General features: G+C 45.5%; 1 protein-coding gene across 5 annotated transcripts in view; it reads left to right on the forward strand.

The window, feature by feature from the left end:
• Window positions 1–4936: 4936 nt before the first annotated feature.
• tsc2 (TSC complex subunit 2) overlaps window positions 4937–16020 on the forward strand; it is a 78191-nt gene continuing 67107 nt past the window's right edge. For all 5 annotated transcript variants that reach the window (XM_080206854.1, XM_080206856.1, XM_080206855.1 and 2 more), the window contains exon 1: window positions 4937–4981. The gene's annotated coding sequence lies outside the window, so the exon portion shown is untranslated. The remainder of the gene's footprint in view (window positions 4982–16020) is intronic.

The raw sequence follows: 16020 nt of genomic DNA on the forward strand, positions 1-16020 counted from the left end.
AGCGGCCTCAGGCAATGCCTGGGGAGCTGGGGTCTGCCTCCTAATCAACACCTCGAGGTGCCTAGATGTAGCGACACTGATGAGTTTCTAATCCCCAGACCTAGGATGCCTGACACAAATGCTGCCCCTACTATCTTCCACGGGAGTTCACCTCTGTTACCCTGACAGCAGTTTACATTCCATCCCACGTGGATGTGAAGACTGTGCTGGACATAATATACACCATCACAAGTAGCCTGAGACAAAACATCCCAAGGCCGTGTTCATTGTGGCCAGGGACGTCAATCAGGCCAAGCTCAGGAGCATCCTACCAAGATACCATCAACACTTCTCCTGATCCAAAAGAATTCCAAACTTTCTAAACCACTGCTACACAAGTATCAAACATGCCTACTGCTCCATTGCCTACCCACACTTTGGCAAATCAGACCACAAGGCTGTGCTCCTGCTCCTGGCTTACAAGCAAGAACTGAAATGGGAGAATCCATTAAAGAAAATCGTGCAATATTGGTCTGAGGAATCGGATGATCTCCTACGGGACTGTGAACTGATCAGTATTTAAAAACTCCGTGACCAGCCTGAACGAGTGCGCCACAACAGCAACTGACTTCATTAGTAAGTGTGTGCCGAAGAAGCAAATCCGTGTGCCTCCCAACCGGAAACCAGGGATGAACAGGGATATTCACTGCTTGCTGAAAGTCCAGGTCTGAGGCATTCAAATCAGGCGATCCTGACCTATACAAAAAAGTCAAACATGATCTAAGGCGATCCATCAAAGATGTCAAAAGAAGTACTAGACCAAGTTAGAGTTCCAGGCTAGCCACACGGACTCCTGCTGATATGGCAAGGTCAGCAACACCTAACAGGCTACAAGATGAACTAATGCACCCCTCCCTGATCAGCTCAGTGCATTCTACGCCTGTTTTGAGCAAGAGGTCAGTATGTCCTCCACTCCGGAAGCCCTGGATGAGCTTGTATCCGAGGTCACCATTGCAGGTGTGAGAGCATCTTTCTCAAAGGTCAACCCACGGAAAGCAACTGGCCCAGATGGGGTACCAGACAAACTGGCACGGTATTCACAGTCATCTTCCACCTCTCTTTATAATAATCTGAGATCCCTATCTGCTTCAAGAAGATGACCATCATCCCAGTACCAAAGAAAAGCCAGAGACAATCTGCCTTAATAACTATCTTCCGGTGGCTCTGACATCCATCATTATGAAGTGTTTCGAAAGGTTAGTCATGGCACAAATCAATTCTGGCCTTCCGGGATGCCTGGATCCACTACAGTTCATCCATTGCTGCAACAGGTCCACAGCAGACGCCATCTCCCTGGTCCTACTCTCAACTCTGGAATACCTAGATAACAAAGACACCCAAGTCAGACTCCTACTTATCAACTACAGTTCATTATTCCTACAAAAATTATCTCCAATCTTCATAGCCTGGAGCTTGGTCCTCCCTCTGTGACTGGATCCTGAACTTCTTAACCCACAGACCACAATCTGTAAGGATAGGCAACAACATCTCCTCCACAATCATCCTGAACACCAGTGCCCCATAAGGCTGTGCCCTTAGCCCCCTACTATACACCTCATACACCTATGATTTTGTGGCCAAATTTCCCTCCAACTTGATTTTCAAATTTGCTGATGACACCACTATAGTAGGTTGGATTTCAAACAATGATGAGACAGAGTACAAGAATGAGATAGAGAAGCTGGGGAACTGGTGGGACGGCAATAATCTCTCCCTCGATGCAACAAAAGGAAGGAGATAGTCATCGACTTCAGGATGCTTAGTGGAGGACATCCCCATCTACATCAATGGGAACGATGTAGAAATGGTCAAAAGCTTTAAGTTTTAGGTGTCTAGATCACCAAAACCCTGTCCTGGTCCCTCCATGTTGACGTTATAGTTAAGAAAGTTCACCATTAACTCTACTTTCTCAGAAGACTAAGGAGATTTGACATGTTCACCACGACTCTCACCAACTTTTACAGATGCACCATAGAAAGCACCCTTCCTGGTTGTGTCAGCTTGGTAATGGCTCCTGCTCTGTCCAAGATCAGAAGAAACTACAAAGGGTTGTGAACGAATCCCAATCCATCACTTAAACCAGCCTCCCATCCATTGACACTGTCTACACTTCCCGCTGCCCCGGAAAAACAGTCAGCATAATTAAGGACCTCACATACCCTGGACATTCTCTCTTCCACCGTCTTCCATTGGAAAAAAGATACAAAAGTCTCAGGACACATACCACCCAACTAAAGAGCAGCTTCTTCCCTACTGCCATCAGATTTTTGAATGGACCTATCTCGCATTAAGTTGAGCTTTCTCTACATCCTAGCTATGACTGTAACCCTACATTCTGCATGCTCTCCTTTCTTTCTGGTACAGTATGCTTTTTATAGCACGCAAGAAACAATACTTTTCACTATATGCTAATACATGTGACAATAATAAATCAAATCAAATCAACCTAAATGTTTCTTAACAATCAATATTTCATTGTATCCTGCATTGCCTGCATGCATGCTGCTACATATGAATTTTGAAAAGATTTCTATTGAAGAACAAAAGTTTCTACTCTATTCAATTAAATATGTAACAAAAATACCACAGATGCTGGAAAACTGAAATAAAAACAGAAAATGCTGGAAAAATTCAGTAGGTCTGGGAGCATCTGTGGAGAGAGAAACAGAGTTAACATTTCAAATTTGCAGAGCTAGATATTAACAATGTGTTCAATCAAAAGCACTGAAAGCACTGCATGTAAATCAGCTTTCCAATCAGCCCTACTGTATCCATTTTACTTAGAATTTTCCGCTCCATTACATGAATTTGCTCTTGAAAATCCATGCAAATTCAGGTGTGAGCACCACTGTCCCAGAAACAGGAGAGCATTTGGCATAATCTTTGTTATTTAATTGAGCGGTACTTCTGTGTCACAGCGCCAGGGACCCAGGTTCAATTCCAGCCTTGGGTGACTGTGTGGATTTTGCATATTCTCCCTAGGTCAGCGTGGGTTTCCCCCAGGTGCTCTGGTTTAAGTTAAAGTTTATTTATTAGTCACAAGTAGGCTTACATTAACACTGCAATGAAGTTACTGTGAAAATCCTCTAGTCACCACGCTCCGGCACCTGTTTAGGTATACTGAGGAGAATTTAGCTTGGCCGATGAACCTAACCAGCACATTTTTCGGATTGTGGGAGGAAATCAGAGCACCCAGAGGAAGCCCATGCAGACATGGGGACAACATGCAAATGCCACACAGACAGTGACTGAAGCCAGGAATTGAACGTGGCGCTGTGAGGCAGCAGTGCTAACCACTGTGCCACTCCCATTGTTTCCTCCCAAAGTCCAAAGATGTGCGGATTAGGATGATTGGCCATGGTAAATAACCCCTTGGGGGAATTAGCAGGATAAATATTTGATGTTACGGGGATAGGAACTGGGAGGGATTGATGCAGCCTTGATGGGCTAACTGACCTCCTTCTGCATTGTAGGGATCCTATGATTCTAATTGAATTTATTGTTGTCACACGTATTGGGATACAGAGAACATTATTTTTCTTGTGAATGATATGGACAAAACATACCGTTCATAGAATACATAGGAGAGAAGGAAAGGAGAGAATGCAGAATATAGTGTTGCAGTTACCAATAGGGTGAGGAGAAAGTTCAGCTTTATATGTGATAAGACCATTCAAAAATCTGATGGCAGCAGGGAAGAAGCTGCTCTTGAATCAGACTTTTGTGTCTTTTTCCCAATGGAAGAAGGTGGAAGAGAGTATGTCTGGCGTGCAGGGGGCCCTTGATTATCATAGCCACATTAGCCACATGTTTCATGGCTAATCTATCTAACCTACACCTCTTGGGACACTAAGGGGCTATTTAGCATGGGCAATCCACCTAACCTGCATATCTTTGGACGGTGGGAGGAAACCAGAGTACGTGGAGGAAACCCATGCAGACACAGGGAAAACATTTTTTACACAAAGGGTGGTGAGTGCCTGAACTCATTGCCGGGGGAAGGTAGTGGAAGCGGATACAATAGTGACTTCTAAGGGGAGCCTTGACAAATACATGAATAGGATGGGAATGGAGGAATACGGTTTCCGGAAAGGTAGGGGATTTTAGTTAAGTCAGGCAGCATGGTCGGTGCAGCTTGGAGGGTCAAAGGGCCTGTTCCTTTGCTGTAATTTTCTTTGTTCTTTGTTCTAATGTGCAAATTCCGCACATGATGTGGAGATGCCGGCGTTGGACTGGGATAAACACAGTAAGAAGTCTGACAACACCAGGTTTAAGTCCAATTTCGTAGTGTACAAACTCCACACAGACAGTGATCTGAGACCGGAATTGAATCCGGGTCCCTAGTGCTGTGAGGCTGCAGTGCTGACCACAGTGCCACCGATTATGCTGGCTGCTGTCTATTTGAGGCAGCGGGAAGTGAAGATAGAGTCAATTTTTTGATTTGATTTATTGTTGTCTCATGTATTGGGATACAGAGAGAAGTTTTGTTTCTTGCACATTATACAGACAAAACATACCATACATAGAGAGGAGAAATGGACAGGAGGCTGGTTTGCATGACGGACTGGGCTACACTCACAACTGTTTGTAGTTGTTTGTGCTGTTAGTCAGAGCAGGGGCCATAAAAAGCTGTGATACAATCAGAAAGGATGCCTTCTATGGTGCAACTGTAAAAATTGGTGAGAGTTGCAGCAGACTTCCCAAATTTGCTTAGCCTTAGGCGGAAAATCAGCTTTTGAAGTGCAGTGACCATATGTGCAAGCCTTGTGAATGACACCAGTAACCCAAGAATGAATGGGGAGTAGCACCAGCATCAGAACTACAACCGAACTACAACTCCCGGCAGTCCCCGCGCCTGCCGTCACACCGGATGTCTGGTTGCGTGTGATGTCAGATCCGGGAGGGCTGGGCCAGCAGCGGGAGCCTGGAGCGGCTGCAATGGGTGAGTGAGGCGGCGGAGCCCCGAAGCAGGCAGTGGGGCGAGTGGCAGCCGGCGCTCGGGCTCAGCCAGGGGAGAGGGCCTGCAGCAGTGCGGCCCGGCGGGGGTAGCGAGGCCCGGGCCCGCTGACAGGGGAAGGTCGCGGCGGTAAACAGCTCCTGGCAGGGCGTGGGGGAGGGGCGCGGAGGGAAGAGAGAGGGGGAGGGTTCAGAGCCCCCACATCCCAGGGCGAGGGGAGGGAGACACCCCCCATGCCCAGAATAGGGGGTGCAAATCCACCCCTCCACGCACCAGAGTAAGGTGTGCAAGACCACCCCAAGTCCCAGAATAGGGGGTGCGAGACCATCCCCATGTCCTGGAATATGGAGTGCAAGACATCCCCGTGTCCCAGAATAGGGGGTGCAATACCAAGCCCGTGTCCCAGAATAGGGTGTGCAAGACACTCCTCCACGTCTCAGAATAGGGAATGCAAGACCACCCCACGTCCCGGGGCAAGGGGGCTGCAAGACACCTCCCACTTCCCAGGGCAAGGGAGGTGCAAGATCCCTCCCGCTTCCCAGGGCAAGGGGGGTGCAAGATCCCTCCCGCTTCCCAGGGCAAGGGGGGTGCAAGACCCCCCCACTTCCCAGGGCAAGGAGGGGGTGCAAGACCCCCCCCCCGCTTCCCAGGGCAAGGGGGGGGTGCAAGACCCCCCCCCACTTCCCAGGGCAAGGGGGGTGCAAGACCCCCCCCCCTCCCCACTTCCCAGGGCAAGGGGGGTGCAAGACCCCCCCCCCCTCCCCACTTCCCAGGGCAAGGGGGGTGCAAGACCCCCCCACTTCCCAGGGCAAGGGGGGTGCAAGACCCCCCCCCTCCCCACTTCCCAGGGCAAGGGGGGTGCAAGACCCCCCCCCCTCCCCACTTCCCAGGGCAAGGGGGGTGCAAGACCCTCCCCACTTCCCAGGGCAAGGGGGGTGCAAGACCCCCCCCCTCCCCACTTCCCAGGGCAAGGGGGGTGCAAGACCCCCCCCCTCCCCACTTCCCAGGGCAAGGGGGGGTGCAAGACCCCCCCCTCCCCACTTCCCAGGGCAAGGGGGGGTGCAAGACCCCCCCCTCCCCACTTCCCAGGGCAAGGGGAGTGCAAGGCCCCCCCATCCCAGGGCAAAGGGGCTCAAGGGCATCGCCCCCCCCCCCCCCAACATCCCAGGAGGAGGGGTGCAAGAACCCCCCCCCCCCATATCCCAAGGAGATGGGGTTCAAGACCCTCCCCCCACGGTCTGGGAGAAGAAGTGCATGACTATAAATGGGTGATAGGGTGGTGAGTCTTTCTATACCTTTACTATATGCCGTAGAGGATATGCTACAAAAATGGTGGGATTAAGCCAAAGGGGAAATTGATTAGACTTGTACTGTATTCTCTAGAGTTTAGAAGAATGAGAAACAATCTCATTGGAACCAAAAAAATCTTACAACACTGGACAATGTAGATACAGGAAGGCTGTGTAGGAAAAACTAAGTTGAGTTGAGGAAGAATTTCTTCAGTCAGTGGGTGGTGATTCTTTGGAATTCTTTACCCCAGAGCTCTGTAAAGGCTTTGTCATTGAGCACGTCCAAGATGAGGACTGATCGATTTTTGATACCAAAGAGAGTTATCAAAGTATATCACAGTATGAGAAAATGGCACTGAGGGAAAAGATCAGCCATAATTTGGTTCAATTCAAATGGTGCACTGTGAGAAGCATGCAAGTGTGCCATAGCTGAAGGGCAGACTCTGTGATCCAACTTTATATTTTTGTGGGAGAATTAAAGTAGATTGCCTGAAGCCATTTACACTGGAGAGGGAGATGTTCTCCATAGGCAATCTAAGTGTTTATTTTTGTTAGTGTCACAAGTAGACTTACATTAACATTGCAATAAAGTTACTGTGAAAATCCCCTAGTTGCCACACTCTGACACCTTTTTCGGTACATTAAGGAGGAATTTAACTTCGCCCATGCACCTAACCAACACGTCTTTCAGACTGTGGGAGGAAACTGGGGGAAACCCATGCAGACATGGGGAGAACATGCAGACTCTGAACAGACTGTCACCCAAGCCGGAAATTGAACCTGGGTCCCTGGCGCTGTAATGCAGCAGTCCAAACCACTGTGCCACAAAGTGGAGTGAAATGATAGCTCTAGGTAGAATGCAGGGAGACTGATGAGCACAGGACACACAAAGCAGGGGCGAATGACCCTTATGTTGTTAAATCACAGACATTTCCGTCCCTGTGCCTCACTGAAACAAGTATCTCATTTCCAGAGCTAGTTTGAATTGCAGCAACCGTTCTTATCTAATACCCAAACCTAGCTTGTAAATTGCTGCCAATTCCTTCCCGTTGTTATCAAACGCAGGGAGAGCATCTTAAAAAATATGTTTTTACAAAAAAGTTTCTACCATATCTGACTTTGAAGTGATCCCACCTTTGCGAGCAGACATTACACGGACTCCTTTAAGGCCAATCGAACAAAAAAAGCGCGTGAAATCTAAAAGAATGGAGGACTTTACAATTGCTACCAGGACCTGTGACCTGACACTATATATCAGTGCTTTACAACTGGTGTGCTGTGGCTGGGGGGCAGACTCCGAGCCCCGGCTTTATTTTTTTATGCGGGAAAAGAAAGCAGATTGCCCAATCTCTCAGCATTTTCCATTCGACACCCCTTCCAAACGGACCCCGCTCCTCGTCCTACAAAGTTTAAAGCTCACCTTGCAGGATGTTGTTCTCGTCAGGTTGTTGCTGTTAGGATAGCTTTGTTGTTCCCATCAGGTTGTTGCTGTCAGGATAGCTGTTGTAGGAGCTGTATTCCCCAACAGGTTAACATGTCTTGAGATCCTATTATAAATAGGAGCCCAGTTTGCATGATTTGATTTATTATTGTTGCATGTATTCATATACTGTGAAAAGTATTGTTTCTTGCGTGCTATACGACAAAGCATATCATTCATAGAGACGAAATCTGGAGAGTGCAGAATGTAATGTTACAGACATAGCTAGAGTGTAGAGAAAGATCAACTTCATACGAGATAAGTCCTTTCAAAAGTCTGATGGCAGCAGGGAAGAAGCTGTTCTTAAGTTGGTTGATAGGTGTTCTCCATGGCTGGGCACCTCTTTCACCTGCAAGGGTTAGTAAATCCTGGAGCTGGAAAAGAGTGGGTATTTTATCCACTTGGTTTTAACTTCCTCACCATCTGAGGTCCAGTGGGTGGATATTTCATACAGTCAACCGTGATTGTACATTTCTAGTAAAAAGTCTCTCAATACCAGATTCAAAGTCCAACAGGTTTATTTGGAATCACAAACTTTTGAAGCGCTGCTCCTTCCTCAGGTGACGAAGGCGTAACGCTCCGAAAGCTCGTGATTCCAAGTAAAGCGGTTGGTCTTGAACCTGGTGTTGTGAGACTTCTTACCGCGTCCGCCAATTCCAGTTGAAAGACTGAGTAGACTGAGGCTGTACTTATTGGAATTCAGAAGAATTAAGGGAATCTTATAAAAACATATAAGATTATGAAGGGAATAGATATGATAGAAACAGGGAAGTTGTTTCCACTGGCAGGTGAAACTGGGATAGAGGTGTGGCCTCAAAATAAGGGGAGCAGATTTAGGACTGAGTTAAGGAGGAACTTCGTCACACAAAGGGTTGTGAATCTGCGGAATTCCCTGTCCCATGAAGCAGTTGAGGCTACCTCGTTGAATGTTTTTAAGGGAAGGATAGATACATTTCTGAACAGTAAAGGAATTAAGGGCATTGGGGAGGGCAAGTATGTGGAGCTGAGTCCATGAAAAGATCAGCCATGATCATACTGAATGGCGGAGCAGGCTCGAGGGGCCAGATGGCCTGCCCCTGGTTCCTATGTTATCTCCATGTCATGTTTTTTTTCTAGTTGTTGAGAGTTTTGTTTATAATATAATGCCTTGTAACTGTCCAGCCCTGCTGATATTCTATCTTGTATGCGCTGGGTTGCTATGTTCATGGAAGATGATTGGTGAAAAAGCCATCACTGCTAGACCAGTTCATGCAAGCTAGAATATTGTGTATGGTTGGAGCCCCATTGACTCTAAAAAATACACCCCTTCCTTGAGGAAGATTGTAATTTCACAATTTGAAAAAATGTCTTATCTTCAAGTTTTGATTTTAATTTTGCTGCTAATAACTCTGTTCTGAATTTTGCCATACTGATCACGGTAAGGTTGTCAGCATTCCAAATCTTTGATTTTTGAATGACTTGAACCTGCAATTATCCACGTGGAATCCACCAAAAATGTAGAGGCACCCACATTCCATCTCCACAAGAGACTGAACAGAGTGGCCTCACCCATTGTATGTCATTGGCCACTGTCGGTTCACTGCTGCACTGCAGGATGTTTATGAGCAGTCAATTCAGCTGAAAAAAATGTGGGTGTGCCTTAGAATTGTTCATCCCATTGAAGTGGTACCAAAAAGGTTAGGAATCACTGTTCTGGTTGGATGGTGGAGCTAGCTTGAGGGGCCGAATGATCTCCTTCTCCTATTTCCTTTATTAACATAGAAATGAGAAGCAGGAGTAGGCCATTCGACTTTTCAAGCCTGCTTCACCATTCATTGTGATCGTGGCTAATTGTCAAATTCAACATCCTGATCTCCCTCCTCCACCCCCCATGTCCCTTGATCCCTTTAGTCCCGATAGAAACATCTCATGTTTCTCATCTGTTCTGCACCTTGATGTGAAAATAACATTGGGTTTGTTGACATCGTTTGCAAATAACCTTCATCCTCCCATAGTTGGGTGGCACAGTGGTTAGCACTGCTCCCCCTCAGTGCTGAGGGACCCTGGTTCAATTCCAGGATGACTGCCTGTGTAGGGTTAGCATGTTCTCCCCATGTCTGCGTGGGCTTCCTTTGGGTACTCTGGTTTCTCCTCACACACCAAAGATGAGCAGATTAGGTTGATTGGCCATGTTAAACTGCCCCTTAGTGTCAGGTGGATTATGGAAGGTTACAGGGAGATGACCTGGGTGGGATTGTTGTTGCTGCAGGCTAGATGGGCTGATGGCCTCCTTCTGTACTGTAGGGATTCTGTGATAGTTATTTTTCCTTTGAGTCTACGTCAGCAGATTTGTGTCTTTTGACAGGCATGAAAACAGGGTAGCAGTTAGTACTTTAGATCGGAATGTGAATGTGCTTCTAGTGCCAATGCAAGCAATTTTTGTGTCGGAGATTCAGGTATGGTTTGATATTGAAAAATGTGATGGGTTTACATTTTGACTCGAAAGTATCACAGCTAATGTTTATCACACCATTGAATTCAGTGAGTTTTGGCTTCAGTGCTGTTTTCCTCTGCCCAGCGATGTCCTGATATGTTTACGCAATTGTAGTTTTGCATGGACAAATTGCCGTGGTTAATTATCTCACAATCTTTTCTTCCCTTTGCCTTGGGATCTGGGTTCTCTTGCAACCCTGACATGCCTTTGAATATTTTGCTACATTAAAAGGCATTGGCACGAATGCAAGTTATTGTCTTGTGTGCACTTTTTGTTTTTAAGCCTGCTGTTGCACTCCGTGGTGAAAGTTGGGGGAAAGTTGATCTTGCGGTTATTCTGGTCTGGTTGCTGGCATGCTTTGTGCTGATTGTCAGTGAGGTTCTGTGATTGATCGATGAAAGAGCAAGCCCTAACTGATGGCTGCAGCAGGTGCCTTCAGCTGGCTGCTGGTCACTACTGGCTTGAATGAATATTTTTGAAGGAGAGTGGGGTGAACCTGGTCAGGCCTTGAAATGGCTGCTGGTTCAGGTGATTATAGAACCATGTGCGCCTGAGAATCTGGGTGCAGTACGATGGAAATCCTGCCCCATCCCATTTGAAACATCCGTTTTCAACTTGTGAGCAAAATTTTCTTATGTTGTAGGGAGTGTTGAACTAGCATAAAAGATCGCAGATACTCTAAAGTGGTTAAGGAGGGCAGAATTCTGCAAGGATTTGGTCTACTTGATTTGACTGCTCAGATTATACAGGTACAGTAAACTTGGTGTTATTCGGCACTCTACCAACCGTAGTTCTCGACAAACCGGGACAGTGGTTAGTACTGCTGCCTCACAGGATCAGGCACTTGGATTCGACTCCTGCCTTGGCTCGCTGTGTGTGTGGAGTCTGCATGGGTTTCCTCCCACAGTCCAAAGATATGCAGATTAGGAAGACTGGCCGTGCTAAGTGGCCCTTAGTGTCTAAAGATGTATAGGGTAGATGGATTAGCCGTGGTAAATGTTTGCGGTTACAAGATTGGATAAGGGGATGTGCCTGAGTAAGATTTTCTTTTGGAGACTTGGTGCCGATTTGATGGGCTGAATGGCCTCCTGCACTGTAGAGATTCTATAAAACTAGAATGTCAGATGTTCCCTATTAGAAAATCACTTTCCCAACAGGAAGCAAGTACAAAGTTGCAGAATCTGTACCGGTATACTTCATTTTCTACTTCAGTTTATGTTTTGGTGTACTATTGAAGAAAGAAGTAAAGTAAAACATTGTTTTCACTCCCTGGGTACTTGCGTATAAGTTCATGCGACAAGTATTCTGCTATATGCCAGTGGGAGACGGAGCTCTCTGCTAACCGGCATTTTTGATTAACGGTACAATTCATTGGCTGTCCGTGCCGGATAATAAAGATTTTACTGTATCTGCTATCCTGCAGACTGTAGCGTTAACTACAATTTATTTAAGTGCAAAGATGGTGTATGAATAGTTAATGCCATGAATGTTTGGGCTGAAAGTTACATCCAGCAGTCCAACTGTTTGAAGAGTTAAATGGAATAATGGGCAGTGTTGGTCGTTCCAGGTCTCTCAGTGGTAATGGTGGGTGGGAGAGATCTGCGGCGATATATTTCACAAAAAGGATAGTATCTCAGTGTGATTTCTGTCCCCTTTAGAATTATCTTCGCAAATTAATTCTTGTGCCAGCACTCAACTTGGTTTGCTTTCTTTGAGCAGAGTTGCTAAAGGAAAGACTGGAAGAACAATTGGCACATTATTGGAGATAAATGTTGCTTTTTTTTGTACAATGAAGAGACATTCGTTGGCAAGTCGGAATTGCTGCCTCCTGTGTATCTGACCAAGGTCGCCTGTGGAGGCAGTGACTGTAGTCTTTCAAGTTCCGGAGATAATATGGGTGAATCTTTCTGAAATACCCAATCGAGCCTGGTGTTGCTTGTGTCCAAGTGTGCTGCGTTGACAGATCTACTAATGAGTTTGTTGGCAGCGTTCTCTGCGTTTTGTTCTTGAATAGACAGCCTGTGGTGAATTCAGTGGAATCTCAGAGTAGGACAACAAATTGTTATTCTAACGTGAAGCTGACTAGATAATTCAGTGACAGTTGCCTTGGCTGTTGATTTGAACAGGTGCTTTTCTGCATTCACCTTCTCCCCACATCTGCATGGTATTCCCCCAGGTGTTCCAGTCTTCCCCCACACTCCAAAGTTATCAGGTTAGGTGGATTGACCATGCTAAATTGCTGCTTTGTGTCAAGAGGGTTAGCAGGGTAAATATGTAGGGTTACAGGAAATTGGGCCTGGGTGGGATTGTTGTTGTTGCAGGCTCGATGGGTCAAATGGCCGCCTCCTACACTGTAGGGATTCTATACCTTGCTTCCATTTATTTTCCTTTGCTAATATTCATTGATACCTTTGTCTAACAAGGACCTACTGCCTTCAGCCTCGGAAATTTCACTTATCCTAACAGCTGCATGATCTTATTGAATGGCGGGGCAGGCTCGAAGGGCTAGTTGGCCTACTCCTCCTATTTCTTATGTTCTTATGCTATCGTTTGGGAGAGAGAATTCCTGAGTTCTGCACTATTTTTGTGGATCATTGCTTTAATTCCTGAATAGCCTGGTTCTAATTTGAAGTTTATGTCCCCCTGTGTTCTTGATTACCACTGTCCAAAGAAAAGTTTCTCTGGATCTGCTCTAGAATGTATTGTAGCACACTGCTGATAATAACATGTGTTTAGGGCTGTGAAAAGGGCTTGCTCAGAATGAGCTGTTGACATTAGTGAAATTACACTCTGGTGTAAGACACCAGGGATGAAGGGAGTAGGAATGGGACACTTGTGTGGATATTTATGTTGCATGACAGTTTAATCTTGCTTTGTGTGAATTTTGGGAAGGCATATCTTGTTTCAAATAATCGGGCTGAATTATGCCATGTGGCGTTAGACTGTTGTGAGTGACCTGCAGTGATATAGCCAGGTCAGTTAGGAAGGAAACCAGCCCAAATGAATCTAGAAAATGGGATGGTAGCTTTCTAATTTGAAACAGAATCAATGGTATTATTCTTGAAGCACCAAACACTGGTTTGTGACTTGAGGGTTAATGAATTTGCTTCACTTTGACGCAGTTTTAACCAAAGGAAAACATATACGCTCGTAATGTGTCTAACTTTTTGCTGGATTTGTGTAAATGTTTACGACAGGAGTTTTGAGGTCAAACATGCCAGGCTTGAATTTTGTCTTGTCATTTCCATACTGCTTGGTCGTAAACAAGTTGAGTGTTTGTATTGGCTTTATTTCCATGCCAGAAAGGTAGCCTTGCAACCTGTGAAAATTACCCAATTTTCTGAGTTTGCATGGGTTGTCAAAATGTTAATTTAACACGAGTGAGTAGAAGGGTTTGAAAACAGCTCAAACAAAAACACATTTTTAATGTGGAAAAGGAAGTCCAAAGAGAAGGGGTAGTTAAATATTATTCTCTCCCTTTTTTTTTAATGTGTTCATCCAGCACAATCAGCATTTTACCTTTAAAATGATCCACTTATGTACTAAAGCATTTGAACAAATTTGGTCAATTGGTTTGCTATTCCCATGTTTCTTTGAATGTACGCCTCAGGCGGTATTTTTGATTTGTGAATTATAATCTTCATTCTGTGACTGTTACCCCAGCAGTAGGGTATTTAACTTGAAATGCTATAACTTGAATTTTCTGCAGTGTTCGGGTTATTCACAATGGCTAGGGGGTGGCACGGTGGTTAGCACTGCTACTTCGCAGTGACCGGAAGCTGGGTTCGATTCCTGGCTTGGGTTATGGACTGTGTGGAGTTTGCACATTTTCTCCCTTGTCTGTGTGGAATTCCTCCAGGTGCTCCAGTGCTGTTTAGGTGAATTGACTATGCTAAATTCTCCCTCACTGTACCAGAACAGGCGCCGGAGTGTGGCGACTAGGGGATTTTCATAGTAACTTTACTGCAGTGTTAATGTAAGCCTACTTGTGACTGATAAATAAAGGTGGCTGAGTGGTTAAGGCTATGGAGTGCTAATCCTTTGTGCTTCGCGTGCATTGGTTTGAATCCCACCCTTGTTGATTATTCATTTACGCTGTCTCCGTACTGGGGAGGCAGTGGCCTAGCAGTATGTCGCTAGACCATTTAATCCAGAAACTCAGCTAATGTTCTGGGGACCTGGATTGGAATCCTGCCACGGCAGGGTGGAATTTGAATTCAATAAAAAAAAATCTGCAATTAAGAATCTATGATGACCATGAAACCACTGTCGGTTGTTGGAAAAACCCACCTGTTTCATTAATGTCCTTTAGGGAAGGAAATCTGCCGTTCTTATCTGGTGTGGCCTACGTGTGACTCGAGTGCCACAGCAATGTAATTGACTCTCAGCTGCCTGCAGAAGTGGCCTAGCGAGCCACGCCTTCTCAAGGGTTGAACAATAAATGCTGGCTAGTCAGCAACCCCCGTGTTCCACAAATGAATAAAAACAGCATGAGAGTCAATAATAACTCCCAACAGGAAAATTAGGTAAAATGTGATTAGAATGTTGAACTTGTATTTGAACACATGGAGTGGTTGAGGAAAATAATGCATTTAAGGGGAAGCTAGATAAAAATTTATTTATTAGTCACAAGTAGGCTTACATTAACATTGCAGTGAAGTTACTGTGAAAATCCCCAAGCACATACATGTGAAGAAATAGTATATGGTAATTGACAAGATGACGTAGGGTAGGAGGAGGCTCATGTGGACTATAAACATTAACATAGACCAATTAGACTGAATTGCCTGTTCTGTTATGCACTCCATATAATGGTGGCCTTGGAGAATCTTTAAGTTGCACAATACTCAGGACTGTAGTGTGGGTGTGATATGAACAGCAAAGTTTTGGATAAGCTTGAAGTCGATGGCTTTGATATTGCCAACAGTTACTTGGAGCAAATTGTCACTCCTCCAGCACTCACATGCCTCACTTTGTTTTTCCCCCCAGCTTGCTCCCTCGCTTCATGCTGCAGTGTGCTTTTGGAAATCTTGCAAAGCTTCATGGCCTGTTCACTAAGATCAAGCATCAGATCAGTGCCAAGATGTGGTGCAATGCCTAATCTTGTCAGCCTGGATCCTGTTTGCCTGTCTTGTGGGGACGATGAATTGGTTTTAATTGGATTTTGAATTTGGGTTTTTGGAGCAAGCTTGGAATGGATTTGGCTTTGCCTGGTCCGTTCTGAGGTGGGATGGAGTAAAAATTCTTTTAAAAAAATTGCCTGACATTCAGTACTTTGCCCCAATTTATCTGAAAGTATATAAAGCAAATGTTAACGGGCACTTTGGGTATCAGAACCCAATGTGCGTCTCCACATTATGACAACTGAAGCCAGATCCCAAGCAAAGCCCACACAAAACTGAGTGAAAGTAAGGATCAACCATGATCCAACAGGATGGTGGATCATAAATAACGGTTTATTATTATTTGAGGGGCTGAATGGCTTCCCACTAGCAATCGGGTTTTTTAACTTTGGCAGAATTGTGCTTCTGAATCCGTGTGTGCAAGAGGCTATTTGTAGTTCTCATATATTGTTCTCTGCTTAAAGTTAGCAGACTTTGCCTTCGCTTGAGGCCCTGCTTTATATATCTGCGGTTTCCATTTTGCACAGTTCAATTGGAGGAGCTATTTTATTTTTTACCTGACTGAGTTGCAAGGATTAACTATACAAAGTTCTGTGCAAGTCCCCCTGGATAGCCTTGAGCAGAATGCTGCAAAGCCTTGCCTGATGCACATGATAACA

This window comes from Carcharhinus amblyrhynchos, chromosome 18, assembly GCF_965287045.1.
Source record: "Carcharhinus amblyrhynchos chromosome 18, sCarAmb.v2.hapA, whole genome shotgun sequence".
Classification (NCBI taxonomy): domain Eukaryota; kingdom Metazoa; phylum Chordata; class Chondrichthyes; order Carcharhiniformes; family Carcharhinidae; genus Carcharhinus; species Carcharhinus amblyrhynchos.